The 18491-nt window shown below is 38.1% G+C and overlaps 3 pseudogenes; 2 read left to right on the top strand and 1 right to left on the bottom strand.

Moving 5' to 3' along the window:
* LOC104786719 overlaps positions 1-18491 on the bottom strand; it is a 37376-nt pseudogene that overhangs the window by 9326 nt on the left and 9559 nt on the right.
* Positions 1136-4065, top strand: LOC104788703 (annotated as a pseudogene).
* LOC104786718 lies at positions 4947-8664 on the top strand (annotated as a pseudogene).

Raw genomic sequence — 18491 nt, 5'->3', positions numbered from 1 at the left:
TTTATGAAACAATCCGACCAGTTTTTTTTAACAATATTACTAGTGATTTCATATTCAGTAACAACTTATCCCAATTAAACAATAATGGATAGCATAAACCAATACCATTAATCCAATAACGAATAAACAAATAAAAAATAGTAACTAACCAACAATGCCAATAACATAAACAAAGTCATAAAACAATGAATCAACATCCTAGCTTTATTCTATTGACCCAATTCTAACAACCTAACAGAAACCAGACAACAATCAATCGAGCCATTACAACATCCTTTTTTTCACTGCCTTGATTTCACGGTCACACTTTGTCTTTATCTGCACCACAAACAACAATCATAAATCAAACTAGGAAAAGAACAAGCTTCAGCCACCTGCTGAGTGTTGGTGTCGACCGACACCCCACCTTGACAACTCGAAAACCCTAATTGGTGTCGACCGATACCCACCTCGACAACCCGACTAACACCTCCACATGGTGTCGTCCAACACTCACCAAGGCCCTCACGCCGTCACGCCTTGGTGTCGACCGACACCCTCCTGGAGTCGATCAACATCGCCGCAACATCATTCTCCTCAAAGCTGAAGGTTTGATCTCTGCCTTCCACCACCTCTGATGCGGCCAAGACTCTTCTAGAGGCCATCACAAGACATAGGAACCAAGAATCGCACAAAACAAGCAAGGAAACAGAGATCTTAGTTTAGAGAAGGCATGGTCATCCACTCACTTTTGCAAAACAGAGATAATCGACCTAACCACGACCAAAAAAGCACCACATCAAACTCCTTTCACATCCTTAGCCTCAGATCTCCACTCACAGGGAAACATCTCACAAGAACAAGCAAGGAACTTCATAGAAACTCACAGAAACTTACTGGGAAACTTTTACTCTCTCGAACGAAAAATTGCTAAATGAAACAAGGGTGCCGAGTTTTCTCCTTATATACCTGAGCCCTAGGATTTCCCACTAAACCAAACCAAAATGGAGAAATTATAATTAACCCGAACCCTAACAAGATTGTTGGTGTCAAACAACACCCCTCGTGGTGTCGATCGACACTCCCAAACACTACTTGGTTCACAGACGTTACAATTCTTCCCCACCAACATAGAATTGTCTTCGAATCTAGCATAATGACCAACGGTCAAGGTTATCCTATGAAAACAAATTCATTGAAGAATCTCTCACTTGCGGCACGTGCGTTACGCCTTGGCACTTGTCCTGCCTCTCGTCTCCTCCCGAAATCATAGCTTCCACTTTATAGTGGCATTGTCCCGATTGCTCCGGCGAAGTCGACCTTCTTCCTGTTTCCGGCATTGCGGCGGGGTACGGAACTGTTGGCTCAGATCTTGTAGCGGCGCCTCATCGACGCCTTTACCACTCAGTAACTGTTGCCTCTATCTTAGCCTTCTCCGCGGAACTGAGGCTGATGAGACCTTGAGTATTGTGGAGAAGGCTAAGATAGAGGCAACAGTTACTGAGTGGTAAAGGCATCGATGAGGATGTCGAAGAGAAGAAGAAGGGTAAAGGGAAAAATGCGAATCTCGATGTGTTATCTGCTCTTGGAGATAACTTTTGATGTGCTCTTTTTGTATGCAGTTGCCTGAGCGACCTGTGACGGTTCGTTCTCTCTGTCCTGGCTCTTATACTTGTTAATGTAGTCTTCTTTTCTCGAATCTGTGTTAGTATTGATTTGTGATAGTTTAATGTGTTTAGTTTGATTTACTAATTCGAGAGCTTCTGATACAACGGCTTAGACTTTATTGACACAATTAAATCGTTCCTTTTGCTGATTTACAAAGACAGAGACTTTGATTGTGCTTACCATTTATGACAAATTGTGTCAATGTTTAACTACATTTATAGTTCATGATTGTTAATAGACTTGTTAAGTTGTCCTTTTTTTTTTTTTAACCCTTTTTGGGTTGGATTATTTAGTTGAGAGGTGAATCATTGTGTCAGTATAGTTGTTGATAATTGTTAGGGATTGGTATATGTACACCTCTGTTGTTTAGTTGCCGTTTATGGGATGTTTTTCTTTACTCATTTTAGACAAGTTGGTAAACTGTACATTTTGTAGGAGTTTGGGAAAGACTATAAGTGTAAACTTCTTATCAAAATAAGCCTTTTTTTTTTTGACAAAGATGAAGGCTATATTACGTAGGGCTGATGGATCTTTTGTATGTTTTCATTTCAGAAACCATGTGGGCACAACGCTTGCTTGAAATGTTTTGAGAAGTGGATGGGTCAGGGAAAACATACTTGTGGAAAATGCTGCTGCTTAGTTCCTGAGAAAATGGCAAGGAACCCTCGTATCAATTCTTCCCTTGTTTCTGCTATCCGGTTTGCAAGAGTCTCCAGAAGTGCTGCTGCGGGTACTTCAAAGGTCTATCATTTCGTGAGCAACCAAGACCGACCAGATAAAAGCATTTACATCTGAGCGCGCAAAGAAAACAGGGAAGGCGAATGCTGCTAGTGGCAGGATTTATGTTACAATACCACCTGACCACTTTGGTCCAATAACGGCTGAGAATGATCCTGTGAGGAGCCCAGGTCTTTTAGTTGGAGAATCCTGGGAGGACCGACTCGAGTGTAGGCAGTGGGGTGTTCCTTTCCCACATGTTGCTGGCATTGCTGGACAAGCAAGTTATGGAGCTCAATCTGTAGCACTCTCTAGAGGTTATGAGGATTATGAAGATCATGGAGAATGGTTTTTATACACAGGAAGGTCTGCCTTTCATTTCTCCTAGCTTTTGGTCCATTTGATTTATTAAATAATATTGTACAATTTACTTTTCTCATGTGTATAGAAGTATCAATTCTCCAATTTACTGATAGATTGTCTCTTTTTGTCTTGATTATGTGTGGATGTGTCATGCAGTGGGGGTAGAGATCTCAGTGGCAACAAAAGAACTAACAAGGATCAGTCTTTTGACCAAAAGTTCGAGAAGTCTAATGAAGATTTAAGACTCAGTTGCAAATTGGGGTATCCCGTTCGAGTTGTCAGGTTACCTCTTATTCGAGCATAACTGCGTTTCGTGCAACGTTTTTCTCACTCTTCAACTTGCAGTGATCTTAATTTTTTTACCTATTTCGATATATGATCAGGTCTCACAAGGAAAAGTGCCCCTGAGGAAGGAGTGAGATATGATGGAGTTTACAAGATCGAAAAGTGCTGGCGAAAAGTTGGAATCCAGGTATACAATACATACGTATAGCTAAGAACGGTAAACTTTTCCTGTTCTATTTTTTATGCATTGACCTATTTTTATGTGGTCCATAGGGTTCTTTTAAGGTCTGTCGTTATCTGTTTGTTAGATGTGACAATGAGCCAGCTCCATGGACCAGGTTTGATCTTCTGCTTGAAAGTGTGCCCCTTTTCTATATATATTCCATTTGAGTTCAATGCTGAGATATATATGCAGTGATGAGCATGGAGATCATCCAAGACCTTTACCAAATATTCCTGAGCTTAACATGGCCACAGACCTGTTTGAGAGAAAAGAAAGTCCATCATGGGATTTTGATGTAAGTTCAAAGACATCTCAACTATCCAAGTTGGCGTGTGAGCAGATATTGATTTTTTTTGTTTAGGTCGGTTCATTAACTGTTATATAAACTATAGAAGTTGGTATTTTCTTATAATAAACTTACTGGATCAGGAAGGTGAGGGTTGTTGGAAATGGATAAAGCCTCCACCTGCCAGTAAAAATTCAGTGAATGTTTTGGATCCTGAGGAGAGGAAAAGTTTGAGGAAAGCCATAAAGGCGGCACACTCGAATACCGTGAGGGCAAGACTTCTGAAAGGTCTGTGTGCAAGAGAGAATTTGTCATTTTGGGTGAAACTATCGGACATATCGAAGTTGTCATTTTGGTGAAAAAGGGATGATTAGTTAAGTATTAATATATTTGCATCGAGGTGTCTCTGAACTAATAAAAGTGTGTGTGTGTGTGTGTGTGTGTCGACCTCTTAAGTCATTCAGAAAAGAAATGGTTTTTGTCGGCGACTTTGGACAAAAAAACAACTTTGGGTTACTATCTTTTTTGTGAGTCTTTATACTTCTATTACATTCTAATGTGACGATAAGTTTTGAATGACACTGATTTAGCTTGCATTCACTTTTTTGCATACATGAACTATGTTGTGAGTTGTGACTAAGAGAGAATTCCCCCAAAATACTTGAAGCGAGCACTTAGTTAGGGTCAACTTCATTTTATACTTCCAAAATGATTAGAACTTAGAAGCATCGACCTATATGTTTCTAATGGTATGATACATCAAGTTACATAAACCTCCATAAAGTCATCTATTTCATAGGTAAGTGGCTTCGTCAAAAGCTAGTAGAATATATTCCATATAAATAATAAAACATGGTCGATCTCTCTATTTTCTTTTGTATTTTTTTTTTCCAAATTAAATGGATGGAGTTGTTGAGAAAAGACATCAATGAAATGAAATAGCTATGATAAAATGGAGAATCTCGCATAGACATTGTTCAAGTATGTGAATCAATGTAGACGACCTTCCATTTTCTGTTATTAATTCTTTACATCACCACACCACCACATTAGTCAGCAGAGCAAACTTTTTAATACCCATGCGTTACAAGTTACAACTAATGGCCCTTGTTATTATCTTTTTTGTTTGTATTAGAAATCAATTTAAAAAAAGTTACCTAACAAACAGACCTTGTAAAATGATATAATATCCACATATAATTTTCAAATACATATTTCTTTCTTAATCTATTAAAAATAATTATTTCACTATCCTAAATTAGTCAATATAAATAAATATGATAAATAGTCCATATTCAATGGTAGATATTTCATAGTAGGACAATTTTTTATTTATTTTTGACTCTAAGAAATCTCCTTCCTAATTTGATTCCCTAAAGTGCTTTTTAAAACCCCGCTCTCTTCACTTTTCATTTTTCATCTTCATCATTTTCTCCTCTCTCGCTCTCTACCTCATCTTTTGGCTATTCTCTTCATCATCGGATATGGCTTCTCGTGACATCCAACTCCCCTGCAACGGCGAAGGTGTATGCATGCGATGCAAATCCGAGCCTCCGCCTGAAGAAACTCTCCCTTGCGGCACATGCGTTACGCCTTGGCACGTGTCCTGTCTCTCGTCTCCTCCAGAAACCCTAGCGTCCACTTTGGATTGGCAGTGTCCTGATTGCTCCGGCGATCCTCTTCCTTTTTCCGGCGTTGAGACTGGGTACGGATCTGTTGGTTCAGATCTTGTTGCGGCCATCCACGCCATCGAGGCGGATGCGTCTTTGAGTGCTGAGGAGAAGGCAAGGAAGAGGCAACAGGTATTAAGTGGTAAAGCCGTCGCTGAGGATGACGAAGAAGAGAAGAAGAAGATGAAGAAGGGTAAAGGAAAAAGTGATGTGTTATCTACTCTTGATGAAAACTTGATATGTTTTTACTGTATGTCGTTACTTGACCTACCTGTGACGGTACATTCTCTTTCTCTTCTCTCTTATGCTTCACGCTTATTAATTAACTGTCTAATATCACAATATTTACTATGCATGATTGTTTATGTGTACACTTGATTTACTAATTCGAGTTTGTGTCATACCACAATTACAAAATTTAGGGTTTTATTGACACGTTCAATTGTTACTTTTGATGATTTACAAAGACATAGAATTAATTGTGCTTACCATATGTGACAACACCTTGTGTACACTTGTTGGGTTGGATATTGAGACTGGAGAGGTGTATCATGGTCTTTGTTGATAATAGTGTTAGGAAAGGAAGTGGTATGTGTACACTTTTGTTGAAGGTTGTTCTTGTCCATATTGTTGTTTAGTGCCGTTTATGGGATGTTTTCTATATTCATTTCGAAGTTGGGGTTTCATTTACTTTTGCTATTGATGAGTAGTCGATATGGTAAGAGTTGAAAGGACTTTAATAAGTGTTAACTTCTACTTTTCAAAATGATTTTTTTTTGTTTTTTGGTGTGTGTGTGTGTGTGTGTGTGTGTGACAAATTTGAAGTATATGGACTGATGGATATCTTATACGTTTGTTTTTCAGACACCATGTGGGCACAACGTTTGCTTGAAATGTTTCAAGAAGTGGATGGGCGCTAATAAAAAACCTACTTGTGGAAAATGCCGCACCGTTGTTCCTTTAAAAATTGCAAGAAATCCCCGTATCAACTTGTCCATCGTGGCTGCTATTCGGTTAGCAAAAGTCCCTAGACGTGATGATGATGCGGGTACTACAAAGGACCGTCATTTCGTTAGCAACCAAGACCGACCAGATAAAGCATTTACAACTGAGCGTGCAAAGAAAACAGGGAACGCAAATGCTTCAAGTGGCAAAATATTTGTTACCATACCAAATGATCATTTTGGTCCCATACCAGCAGAAAATGATCCTCGTAGGAACCTCGGTGTCTTGGTCGGGGAGTCCTGGGCGGACCGACAGGAGTGTCGACAGTGGGGGGGTGCACTTCCCACATGTCTCCGGCATTGCTGGGCAAGCCAACCACGGAGCTCAGTCCGTGGTCCTTTCTGGTGGTTACGTCGATGATGAGGACAATGGGGAGTGGTTCCTATATACCGGAAGGTATGCATTCTATTTATTTTAATAATCATGTAGCTTTATATTCTTCAGTTTACTAATATGTTTTGTCTCTATTTGTTTTAATGTGTGGATGTGTCACGCAGTGGGGGAAGAGATCTCAGTGGCAACAAAAGGACTGCCACGGATCAGTCTCATGATCAAGCATTCAAAGAAAGAAATGCAGCTTTAAGACTTAGTTGCAATATGGGGTATCCTGTTCGAGTTATCAGGTTAGCTGTTATTTGTGAACAACTCCTTTGCATGTAACTTTCTCACTTTTCAACTTGAAGCTTACTTCAGTGATCTTATCTCTTCAATAACCTTTTGCCATATATGATCAGGTCTCACAATGTGAAGAGCTGTCATTCTGTATATGCCCCTATGGAAGGAGTGAGGTATGATGGGGTTTACAGGATTGAGAAGTGCTGGCGAAAAGTTGGAAAACAGGTACACATACACACGTAGCTAACAACTGTAAATTTTCCCTGAACTTTTTCATGCATTGACCTATTCTTCTGTGGTCCATAGGGTTCTTATAAGGTCTGTCGTTACCTATTTGTTAGATGTGACAATGAGCCAGCTCCATGGACCAGGTTTGATCTATTTCTTGAAAGCGTGCATGCACTTAATATATATATATTCCATTAGAGTTTAATGGTGTGATTTATTGTAGTGATGAGCAAGGAGATCGTCCAAGACCTATACCTAATGTTCCTGAACTTAATATGGCCATAGACCTGTTTGAGAGAAAGGAAAGTCCATCGTGGGATTTTGATGTAAGTTCCAAGACATCTCAACTATAATAGTTGGCGGGTTATATATCGAATTTTCTTTTGCTGGTTCGTTATTTTAATTTTCATCTCTCCCCCTATACTTTACTGATAATAGGCTTACTTGATCAGGAAAGTGAGGGTCGTTGGAGATGGATGAAGCCTCCACCTGCTAGTAAAAAGCGGGTGAATAAGGAGAGGAAAAGTTTGAGGACCGCAAACTCGAATACCGTGAGGGGAAAACTTCTGAAAGGTCTGTGTGCCTTTCTAAACAATATTGAAGTTACCTTTTCTAGAAATGATCAGGCTCAAGATTCCTAAAATGTTTATTATGATCAGTTAACAAAATATTCAGCTCTTTCTTTATATAGCTTTTCTCCAAACCTGGAATATGTAAACTGTTGGGTTTTTCTTTGATGCAGAGTTTAGTTGCCTTATTTGTCGACAAGTGATGACTCTTCCTGTGACAACACCTTGTGCTCATAACTTCTGCAAGCCATGTTTGGAAGCTAAATTTGCTGGGACAACTCTAATGAGAGAGAGAAGCAGAGGTGGACGTACACTACGCGCAAAGAAGAATGTCATGAACTGCCCTTATTGTCCCACTGACCTTTCTGATTTTCTCCCGAACCTTCAGGTAAAAACATCATCATTGATTTCATACAGTGAACATAGCACACACTTTTTTTTGTATTAATATCATATGAATTGGCTCTGCTAGAACTAGAAAGATGAAGTTGGTCAATAGTAATGTGCAGGGAAAGGTATATAACCAATGAATTTGTGAGGAATTTAATTATGTCATTCACTTATTTGATGCTTCCAGTCCTTAAAATTGAAACTGTAGCAAATCATATGATATTTTTACCATTTTGTTATGATCACACAAATTGAGGAGTAATTACTTTTGGGAAATGTGTGTAAACAGGTCAACAGAGATGTAATGGATTTGATAGAGAGGCTGAAGAATGAGGAAGAGGAGAACGCAGAGCCTGAAGGTGATGAAGGTGAATGCTCTGGTACCACTTCTGAGGAAGAAACTGATGTGGTCGTGTCTGAAGAGGCTGAGCAGCCAAAGAAACGGATTAAGTTGGACACTGACGCAGTGATTATCGAGGCTGTTGTTGAATCAGACATGGAGTAGGTAGGGACCTTTCCAATGGCATTTTTTGGATCGAACCATCAGACCAAGTTTGAGACTATGTGGTTTTGTTTTGCAAGTTTAAGACTTTTATTTGAATTAAATCTCTAGTACGTTACATTCGTGGAACATATTGCGATCTGTTTATTTTGTATTTTACTTCAACAGATTACTAAATATACTACTAATTAACAACTTGGTTCTCCGGTTTGATTTATTTTCTTTCTTATTTTGGATTTTCTGGTGTATTAGATTTTAAAACCATTATATTAGGTTTAGATGTTGTCTCATCTCGCTAATCCAATCTAGAATCTACTTTGGTTCAGTTGTTCTCTTTTGTATATTTTTTTTTTCCTTTTTTGTCAATTTGGATGTTCAATTGGTTGCTCCTAGCTAAGATGTTTAAAGCGTTAATAGGTTATAGATGCATGTAAGTAGGTTTGTCCCAAATAAAAAAAAGGTTTAATCCGTGGATGAATTCTCGACAAACAGTGTTGTCTCTTGTGCCATCTTGCTATCTAGCTTTGGTTCCTAAGCCTTCATGGATCCTTGTTGAGCTACCTTAGCTACATTCGTGTAGTATTTGCTTTCCCCTTGTTGTTGCTTTTACTTTGTGTTAACCTGCATTCTCTTTGTTTCTATTGTATGAACTCATATTCGGTTGATTAATGAAAACAAACTTTTGTTCAAAAAACAGAAAGGTTTAAAACATTTATTAAATTTCAGAAACTGATTAAAACATGTTTAATTTCTAAGTAATATGTTATAAGGTTCCTTATAGGAATCTCACATCTTTATGTATAGTATTCGTTCCTATAACTATCTAAACATGAGGCCGATGCAATTGAATGTGCACAAACATGAAAACATTGGCTCTTCCCCTCACAAATTTGGTTGGTTGATATTGTTGTGTTGAAACCTAATCTATATTTATCCAATTAGAACTCGTTGATCGATTCCGTGAAAGAACTAAGAACAGAATGTGAAAGACAACACAAGATTTAACGAGTTCAGGTTCCGATGAGGAACCCTACGTCTCGCCGGCGTCGGTACACCGGAATCCACTATAACTTGGCTCAAACTTGAGCTATGATCATTACAATCTCTCACTGGATTACACTTGGAACCACTCTCAAGCTTTCTCACTCACCAACCCAATCAGCCTCTCTCTCTCTCTCTCTAACTCTCTCGTCACGCTGTCGCTCTTCTGTTACAACTCTAACAAACTCGTGACTCACTCAACACCATCGTAACAAGAGAATAAAGAGGAAGAAGAAGATACGGAGACTAAAAGCTGAAGACCCTTTTACCCCTCCAGTTGTGACTATTTACTAACACCCACGACATGTGCTTCTCACGTGCAGGTGGAGTAATCCTTGAGTCGAACCTTCTTGATGCTTCAGTGTCTTATCCACACTTTCCTATATAACGGAGACGATCGTATGACACAAACCTACATGTTGGTTAGTGTATTTGTCAAGTTGCTGTTTATATAGCGTCGACGATAATTAGTTACCCTTATTGATATTTTTACTTGATATCTAAGAAAAAATAGAGTAGAATGATTCGTGAACTTGAGATTACATAAACCAAAATTAACTTACGTCTTCGGAAAAAGACAGAGCGCAACAACCGGACCCCACAGTACCACAGTCCAAGCTAATTAAGCTCTGTTTCAACAGGTGGACGAATCAGAGACACATTAATTTGGCCAGCAACAACATGTTGTTTGTACTCAATTAAGTAACCTACTAATGTTTGTCAAAAAAATATAAATAGTAATCTTGTAATATCTTTAACCCCATATAATTTTATATATACAACTAAGATTTAACCCGTGGTACACCACGGGATAACTATTGTATATATTTTGGTGTTTTTGTAATATCTTATAGTATTTATTGTTGAATTTATGTGGGTTGAATTGGAGAAAACTATAACTATTTGAATATTTAAGACAATAGGATATTTAACATTTAATGGTGGTATATGATTTTGATTTTTTCGAAGAATAATCTTACCAAAAAGTTATAACAAATTTTTTTCACTATAACATGTAAATATTTTAATTTGAACTGTATTTCTTCGATTCAAATTCTGAGTCTATTTGTAAATATTTTAAGTTTCTTTATTAATAGTATGTTCGGTACTTTGTGAATCATCTTGTATTGTTATTACAGATCAATTAATCGTAGAACAGTATTTGCAGTTATATTTTTTGATGATATACCAGTTTTCATTATTCAAGTCCTCCGTTGTTAGGAATGAGACTAAAGAGCTCAAACAAAAGAGTAGAAGAGCGGCAATAGTTTCTTTGGAAAGGTACATTTTCTCTTATCGCTATTTGTTGAATAAGCCATGGATTAAATGGCCAGTAAGTTAGATTTCTTTTCCATGAGTTTATCTTGATCGAGTAGAAGAGACTTTTCCACAACATAATATCTTAAGAAACTTATTTTCTATTTGTGTTGTACTTGTAGAAGAAACTTTGATGTTCTTTCATGTCGTCCAGAGCTGTTCTCCAAAATTGTAGTTAATTGAAAGTTACTCCCTCTATTTCATAAAGAGTGTCATTTTGACACAGTTTTTTTTGTTACAAAAAGAGTGTCATTTTATATTTTCAATGCAGTTTTTAATATTAAATCTCATTTTTATCCCTACTATTTTAGCTTATTAATTAGAATGAGAAATTGTTTTAGTGTATTTATAAAGGGTAAAATAGAAATTTATATAATTTTCTTAATCTGTGTGCATTTTGTCAAAATGACACTCTTTATGAAACAGAAGGAGTATATATTAAGCCTTAAAAAAATCCAGAAAATAAGTGACTATATGTGGTCAAATAACAATTTTTGTCCTTTGTTTTTATATATTAGTAAGCTGCAAATTGNAAAAAAAAAAAAAAAAAAAAAAGTAAGCTGCAAGTAGTTGGTGAGGACGAAATTTCGGTTGTTGGAGTGACTGCTAATGGTGAAATTGTTCTAACCAAGGATTATATATCTAACCCTTTCTTTGTTTTTTACTTCCATCCGGAAAGAAACGCTCTGGAGAGAGTTGGAATCCAAGGTTTTGAAGCTTTGGTGGCTAAAACTCGTAGTAAAGTTTACACCTTTGTACACTATACAGAAGATTTCAAGTTTATATAACACAACGTCTAGCTAGTTGAAATGTGAATTTTTCATGAACACAGGTTTTGTTGTGATCATTTTGTTGGGTTATCATTTTTTTTCCCCCAGGTTTTATCCTCGATGTTACTTGAAAGCAAAACAATGTTTTATATATCCCACATCAATTACATTCTAATATATAATACACCCTTTCCTAATGATAACGCAATTATATAATCAGAGGCTTGAGTTGCAATTTGATAACACAGAGAAAACTTCTGCTAAAACTTGATCAGGTTTGAGTTGCAGTTAATCATTCAGAAAGACACTCACCAGAGTTTTGACTTGAGTTAATGCTGTTTATAGAATGTTAGGTATATCCCAAACTTCTGCTTCCTTTCATGATATAAGACTCGCTAATTAGCTTAGTCGATTCTATTGTTTTAGGCTATTTTCAGGTTACGTGATTGGCAAACATAGGTTTCACATATGACTACAATTTAAGAAAACTTTGTTCTCGTCTTACAAATATGAACAAATATAAGAAAGTTTGTTCTCGTGATTAGTATATACTATATTTATTACGTGATTGGCAAACATAGGTTTCACATGACTACAATTTAAGAAAAGTTTGTTCTCGTCTTACAAGAGCTACTCATAGATTTTCTCTTTAGACCTTTAGTTTCCTCGCTATTAAGTACCGTGAATTATCCGAACGGTTAAGTTATACAATTAAGAATTGCAACTAGTTTTTTTCTTTACTTTTTACTCTAAATAAAGTCCTAATTGAGAGCATGAAGACTTTCTGATGCTACAAGGATGGTCTGTAGGAATCTAGGAGATGATTACACACTTGGAGGAGTAACGGATATGACATGACGTGGCAATACTTTTGAAGATTCGTTAATTGGAATACAAGATATTATCGTATCAACTGGAAGATTTAGACTTATCCTTATTTAGGAAAGTAGGTCATAGGGGATTCCTATATATTGTGGTGTCAAGGCAAACATATGGTTTGGCCGTTTTTGAAGAGATTAGTCGAGACTTGAAAGTATAAACAGCTTTGAGAGTTCTTGTGATTTGTGAGGTGACAAGTCTTGGTCAGTGACAAGTCTTGTAGACTGTGTGTAAAACTGATTAAACACATCTTGTAAGGTGGTTTAAGTGATTCTTAATATTAGAACAAGTTTTGTTCATTACTGGCTGTATCTTGTTTTCACATTTGGTAGCAGAGCAGCCAACCGACAAGAGATACATACTCGACACAGGTTGAGATCTTGAGACAAAGATGGAGTCAGCTAATGAACTAGTGATACATCAGAAGCCTGTCATGCTGGATGATAGAGGCTATGGTCGTTGGAAGGTGCGTATGGTCCAGTTGATCCGAAATCTAGGTGAGGATGCTTGGACGGCTGTGGAAGAAGGATGGGAACCTCCCTATGAGAAAACTGAAGCTGGTGACAAGATCACTAAACCAAAGGCACGTTGGACAGTAGAAGAGAAGAACTTGTCTAAATACAATGCTAGGGCACTCAATGCAATATTTGGAGCTGTTGATGATGATGAGTTCAAGCTTCTTCAAGGATGTGAATCAGCTAAACAAGCTTGGGACATTCTGCAGAAGTCTCATGAAGGAAACTCGAGTGTTAAAAGAACAAGGTTGGATCAGCTTGCTTCTCAATTTGAAGTCTTAAGGATGGATCCAGATGAGACAATTTCTCAATTCAGTGCTAAAATGAGCTCTATCGCTAATGAAGCTAAGAATCTTGGTAAAACTTACAAGGATACCAAGTTGGTTAAAAAATTAATTAGGTGTCTTCCATCTAAGTCTGCAGCACACAAATCTGTCATGAGAGTTTCAGGAAACACTGACACCTTGAAATTTGAAGATCTGATTGGTATGTTGAAGTCAGAAGAGATGGAAGTTGCTGAAGAACAGAAAATTCATGGCAAAGGAATTGCTTTCAAGGTTGATGACACAAACGATCAGTTGAAAGAGATTAAAGAGAACATGTCTTTGATGGCCAGGAACTTCGGGAAAGCATTAAAACGAGTGGAGAAAGGACAAGGAAGAGAGTCTTCTCGCTGGAATAGAAATGACGGTGAAAAATCTGGAAATCATTTTAATAGGACTGAGAAGGAGAAGGCTGATCACAAAAAAGAAGTTCAATGTCATGAGTGCAGTGGTTTGACAAAAAGGAAGGAGATGAAGTGCTTTGAATGAAAAGGCTTTGGACATTTAAAGGCAGAATGCCCAAATCTACAAAAGGCTAAGAACAAGTCATTTATTAGTTTCAGCGACTCAGACTCTGATAGTGATGAGGAAGAAGGAATGTTGAATCTGTTTGCCTTTAGTGTCAAGAGTGATGAGGTACCAGCTGAGAGCTCAGATGATGATGAGGAAGATACAATTACAAAAGAGAGCTATTGTGTTCTTTATGACAATTGGGTTCAGCTGTGTAATGAAAAATTGCTACTTGTCAAAGAAAAACAACAGTTGGAAGCCAAGGTCAATATGCTAGAAGAAGAATGCAAGTCTGAACCTGTAACTTGTAAGGAGTTACTTCCTGCTGAAAAGGAGTTGCTTGAGAGAAAATTGAGAAATCTTCAAGAACTTTTTGGTTCGGAGAAGGAAAGAGCAACACGTCTTGAACGGGAGCTAAACGAGAATCATAAAAAAATCAGGATGTTGAACAATGGTGGTATGAAGTTAGATGAGATTTTGTCAAAGGGGATTGTTAGATCTCAACATCGTGGTCTGGGTTACAACAAACAACAGGAAGTTGAACTTTTGTCACGTGATAAGTCTATAAACTTTGTGAAAAGTAACGTAACTCATGCTGAGGAGTCAACTGTTCTGAACAGAACTGAACTACAGAGGAAGCCTGTAGTACCTGTAAGAACCAGAGAATCACGAGTCAGGTCAGAGGATCCTCGACAAAACTGGACAGATTCCAAGCAAAGAAGAAGTACTGTTGTGTGCTTTCACTGTGGAAAGGCAGGTCATGTTCGCAGATTCTGTTATAAGTTTAAGAATAAGATCAAGGAGCTTTGGATGGCTAGAAAATGCTTTATCAATCCATTTCGTTTTTGCCAAGTCTGGATAGCTAAAAAGGATCTCTACAGTAAGGTGACGGAGAACAATGAACAAAAGTATGATCAAGCCATTCAAGAAACTGAAGAGATCAATCTCTGCTGCAATCTGTCTATGATAATCGGTGAGGAAGTATCATTAAGAGCACAAGTCGCTTTTACTTCTACAAGCAGTGAAGGTGGTAACCCTTGGTACTTTGACAGTGNGAAAGAGCAACACGTCTTGAACGGGAGCTAAACGAGAATCATAAAAAAAATCAGGATGTTGAACAATGGTGGTAAGAAGTTAGATGAGATTTTGTCAAAGGGGATTGTTAGATCTCAACATCGTGGTCTGGGTTACAACAAACAACAGGAAGTTGAACTTTTGTCACGTGATAAGTCTATAAACTTTGTGAAAAGTAACGTAACTCATGCTGAGGAGTCAACTGTTCTGAACAGAACTGAACTACAGAGGAAGCCTGTAGTACCTGTAAGAACCAGAGAATCACGAGTCAGGTCAGAGGATCCTCGACAAAACTGGACAGATTCCAAGCAAAGAAGAAGTACTGTTGTGTGCTTTCACTGTGGAAAGGCAGGTCATGTTCGCAGATTCTGTTATAAGTTTAAGAATAAGATCAAGGAGCTTTGGATGGCTAGAAAATGCTTTATCAATCCATTTCGTTTTTGCCAAGTCTGGATAGCTAAAAAGGATCTCTACAGTAAGGTGACGGAGAACAATGAACAAAAGTATGATCAAGCCATTCAAGAAACTGAAGAGATCAATCTCTGCTGCAATCTGTCTATGATAATCGGTGAGGAAGTATCATTAAGAGCACAAGTCGCTTTTACTTCTACAAGCAGTGAAGGTGGTAACCCTTGGTACTTTGACAGTGGCTGTTCACGACACATGACAGGAAATCCACACATTTTATCCGCTTATCAAGAGATACCAGGGGGAAAGGTAACATTTGGTGATGGTGGAAAAGGGTCTATTAGAGGCAAGGGACAACTTGAAGATATTGATCAGCCATCAATAATCAATGTGTATTATGTTGAAGGTCTGAAAGCTAACCTGATCAGCATCAGTCAATTATGTGATGAAGGTTTGAGAGTAATTTTCACNCAGAACCAAACATACAGAAGAAAACAGAGGAAGTCGTTTCATGTGAGAAAACTGATAAGGATCTGTCATCAGTCAACTTAGATGGGTTAAGTCAACCACAAGTACACAAAAATCACTCTACAGCAGATATCATTGGGAATATGGATGAGCGAACAACTCGACATGTCAAGTTGAATTTTCAGGAAATGCTTCAACAGTCGTGCTTTGTAGCACACGTAGAACTACTTCAACATTTATGTTTTGTGTCTCAGATCGAACCAAAGAATATTCAAGTGGCTCTTGAAGATGAGTTCTGGTACAATGCCTGTCATGAGGAATTAGAGCATNAAGAAATGGCTCGAGCTATGCTTCATGGTAACAATGTTCCTCAAAAATTATGGGCAGAGGCTGTCAGCACCGCATGCTATGTTATCAACAGAGTTTATGTTAAACCTGGAACTAAGACTACTCCTTATGAAATTTGGAGAGGCAAATCGCCTAATTTAGCCTACTTTCACATTATTGGATGTGTCTGCTATATACTGAACGATAAAGATCATCTTGGGAAGTTTGATTCCAGAAGTGATGAAGGGTTGTTTTTGGGATATGCAACAAATAGTACTGCCTACAGAGTTTACAACAAGAGAACAAGGATGATAGTCGACTCAGTTAACGTTGTTTTTGATGACAGGAGAAGACCTATGTTGATTCGACTAGAAGATAATGAACAAGAGGTCCAACAGTTACCCGCTACAGAACCAAACATACAGAAGAAAACAGAGGAAGTCGTTTCATGTGAGAAAACTGATAAGGATCTGTCATCAGTCAACTTAGATGGGTTAAGTCAACCACAAGTACACAAAAATCACTCTACAGCAGATATCATTGGGAATATGGATGAGCGAACAACTCGACATGTCAAGTTGAATTTTCAGGAAATGCTTCAACAGTCGTGCTTTGTAGCACACGTAGAACTACTTCAACATTTATGTTTTGTGTCTCAGATCGAACCAAAGAATATTCAAGTGGCTCTTGAAGATGAGTTCTGGTACAATGCCTGTCATGAGGAATTAGAGCATTTCACAAGGCTTGATGTGTGGGATCTTGTTCCAAAACCTGCTCATGTTAATGTAGTTGGGACAAAATGGATCTTTAAGAACAAGATTGACAATGAAGGAAACATTGTGCGTAATAAAGCCAGACTGGTGGCTCAGGGATATTCTCAAGTTGAAGGTGTGGACTTTGATGAGACTTTTGCCCCAGTGGCACGCCTAGAGTCTATTCGACTGTTGCTGGGAATGGCATGTCTGCTTAACATTCGACTTTACCAAATGGATGTTAAGAGTGCTTTCTTGAATGGATTGCTGCAAGAAGAAGTTTATGTTTCACAACCAAAAGGATTTGAGGATCCACATCATCCTGACTATGTTTACAAACTAAAGAAGGCTCTCTATGGACTAAAGCAGGCTCCTCGTGCTTGGTATGAGCGGTTGACACAGTTCCTGCTACAGAAAGGTTTTGTAAGAGGAAGTGTAGATAAGACACTTTTCATACAACAAACTCCTTCTGCCATATTGATAGTCCAGATCTATGTTGATGATATAGTCTTTGGGAGCACTAAGAAGGAACTGGTTAATCTGTTTGTTAAAACAATGACTAAAGAGTTTGAGATGAGTATGTGTGGAGAACTGAGCTACTTCTTAGGATTACAGATTACACAATCTGATGAAGGCATTTTTATCTCACAGAGTACGTATGCTAAACAGCTTGTAAAACGATTCGAAATGCAGACAAGCAAGCCCAAGACAACTCCTATGAGCACATCGTGTGTTCTCACTAGAGATGAAGCTGGTCCTAAGGTGAATGAAAAATTGTATCATGGGATGATCGGCAGTTTACTGTATCTTACTGCAAGTAGACCGGATTTGTGCTATAGTGTTGGAGTTTGTGCTCGATATCAATCCAGTCCTCGTCTCTCGCATCTAACTGCTGTCAAACGAATCATCAAATTCGTTAAAGGTACACTAGACCATGGTTTGTATTACACAAAACAAACTAATTCGGCTCTTGTTGGTTTTTGTGATGCAGATTAGGCAGGCTCAACAGATGATCGCAGGAGTACAACTGGAGGATGTTTCTTCTTAGGAAACAATCTCATTGCATGGCATAGCAAGAAACAAAATTGTGTCTCTATGTCAACGGCAGAGTCTGAGTACATAGCGCTGGGGAGTTGTTGCACTCAACTGCTTTGGATGAAACAAATGCTGGCAGATTATGGTATCACTACACAAACTCTCTTAATTCATTGTGACAATACAAGTGCCATTAATATTGCTAAAAATCCGGTTCAACATACAAGAACAAAACACATTGATATTCGGCACCACTTCATACGTGAATTAGTTGAAGGAAAACTTGTGGAATTACTTCATGTTGAATCTGAGAAACAGCTTGCTGATATATTCACCAAACCGCTTGATGTTGCTACTTTTACAAGTTTAAAAAATTCTTTAAGTATTGGTGAATGCTAACTGTCTTGATCTTCAAGGAATCATTGTTCTTTACCCGCTTTGGGAGTTTTCTTTGTTAGGCTACCATGTATAGGCTCTCTTATAGATGGTTTGGTGATGACCCACTCTTCCCCGGTGGTAACTCATGGACCTCTCACCTCTGTCACCTGGACTTGTTCGCTTTCAAAAGAAAA

The sequence above is a fragment of the Camelina sativa genome, chromosome 5 (genome assembly GCF_000633955.1).
Source record: "Camelina sativa cultivar DH55 chromosome 5, Cs, whole genome shotgun sequence".
Taxonomy (NCBI): Eukaryota; Viridiplantae; Streptophyta; class Magnoliopsida; order Brassicales; family Brassicaceae; genus Camelina; species Camelina sativa.
This window is presented reverse-complemented; position numbering and strand designations above follow the sequence as displayed.